Source organism: Ctenopharyngodon idella, chromosome 10 (genome assembly GCF_019924925.1).
Source record: "Ctenopharyngodon idella isolate HZGC_01 chromosome 10, HZGC01, whole genome shotgun sequence".
Taxonomy (NCBI): domain Eukaryota; kingdom Metazoa; phylum Chordata; class Actinopteri; order Cypriniformes; family Xenocyprididae; genus Ctenopharyngodon; species Ctenopharyngodon idella.
The window spans coordinates 50,153,705-50,156,029 of record NC_067229.1 but is presented as its reverse complement, the minus strand read 5'-3'; positions in this window follow the sequence as shown (position 1 = coordinate 50,156,029).

Sequence of the window (2,325 nt, the reverse complement as noted above, 5' to 3'; positions counted from 1 at the left end):
AAACCTAACCATTTTTTGCATAAAGCCCTAGCTGAAAGAGCCCTGGCTAATCTAGTCCGCTCCATGATTTTTCACACCACTAAAAACAATATTTTTGGCGAGTTTTGGCTTTCTTTGGATGAGTGTTGGCTTATTTAGTGTGCTTCGGGGCTCATATGTGTGGAACAGCCAGTTGTGCGAAAGGACCGTGCACAACCACCTTCAGTTTCTTCGGAAATCGTCGGTTGGATTTACAATACCCTAACCCTAAGCAGTTGTTTGGGTGGCGTGCCAATGTATTAGATTTCTCTAATACATAAAATAAGTAAGCTTGACCAGAGTTCTTGTGGGGAGTAGAATTTATTGAAGGTAGTAGTGTAGCACAGTTCTTCAGCAGCGAAGTTAGCGTTTCAGCCTTCAAGAATCTTAACCCAAAGTTCCGTCTGTGGGACAGAACTTTATACATGAAGACAAAAGGGCTACAAACAATACAAAACTGTTAGGACCTCCCACAGGAGATCGATCTACCCTACAATCTACTCTGAGCAATGCTGTTTCTTTGTCATTCACACCGATCAGTTTCTGTGGGCCATACGTCTGTATGGGCCATTTGGTTCACACCTTTACAGACACAGAGTTGATTGCATCTGAGGCACAGTCAAAACGTAAATGCATCTGACTAAAGATAATGAAAATACACAATCTTCCACCCTATAAATTATAGTTTTATGTACACTATGATTTGCAGCAGAAGAGCTAAAAGTGTCCTGGAGCAGCTCATCAAGAACCACCTGCAGACATTGGCACCAGTCGCCTCTGCTTGTGTCCTGCTTCTTTGTTTGATATACTCAACCTGGCTTATCCAAAATATCCCGTCATGAAGAATGAAGACAGGTAATCTAATATCTCTAATAATATATCTCTGTGTGCATGAGTGTGTTTGTGTAAGTCTGGATGGTTGTGTTAAGTTTTAAGTTCACACTCATAAATTTGGACAGAAACTGGATCTGCATTTTGTAACAGCCTTATGTCTGTCATCCGTCCCGTTCAGAATCACCTCGTATTGAAGCAAACAGCATTGTGCTCCATAGGGATGCAGTTTGTCCTATATTTTAGCCTCTCACACTGAAACAACTGAGAATGTTTCAGTATTTGTTGTATTTGAATCAGACAAACTAAATGACATTAGAATAGAAAACAAATCCAGAAGGGATGTTTGGTTTAGTTTATTTATTGTCCTTTCGGAAAATCTTTTTGCATCTGTGGCACCCTTCAGTCAACAATAACAACAATTAGCAAATACAAACAAACATCAACAGATTACAACACAATAAAAAAATATATAAATAAATAAAAAAATGTGAGTTGAGTAAGAGCTCTAACATAGAATGTAGCTGCAAAGGGAAGAAGGTTTCAGCATTACAGAGAAACATGCGTTGATCCTGCATGAGTGTAGACTGACAGATGTTTGTGAGAGCAGCACAGATGTGGCTTCAGTGTTTGCAGAATGGACAGGATAGAGACAGAATTGAGAGATTTATTTTAAGTGTATCTTTGCCATTTAAAGTTTAGCATATCTTTTGTTTTGTTTTTCTACATTATCAACATTATGTTTGTCTTGCTGTGTGTTTACATGTCTGTCAAACCTGTTTTTTTGTTAGTTTAAAGCCACAATATGTAAGATTTTTGGATTAAAATATCCAAAAAGAATTAGAACAGTTTTATATATTTTGTTGACTTGTGTACTTACATTATCCCAGATGTTTCCAAGAATGTTTAAATCCAGAGAAATAAGCCATTTTAACCAGGACACGGATTGTGTCCGCGCGTCGCCTATCACATCTGTGAACACTCATCACCACCGGAAAAACACCACATGACACGCTGCACCTTTTTTTTTTTTTTTTTACAGTTTTTTCTGAATTACTAAAACACTACATCCCATTCTCTACTAAATTCTCAATTTCCTGAACTTGTTTAATGTTTTACAGAAAGAGTGATTTATTTGACAAATTGGTTTAGGCCATTAAGACACCATTTGCAAACCTCATGCATTTTTTTTTTTTTGCAAAACTATAAACACATTCTCACTCACTAAAACACATTTTGCACTAAGATGTACTCAAAACACTAAACACAGGCAGGCAAAGGTTAAACACAACTACAACACAGTTGTCATCGTTTACACACAATGACTCAAAATTGTTAACACTTGTTTCTAACGATGTGCTCAAACCAGCTGTACATAACAGAAGTCAGTTCAGAGTGAATTTACCAAAATTTACTCAAAATGTTGCAATGAATGTTGATATGAACAATGGATGGAAACAATATATAAGAGAGAGA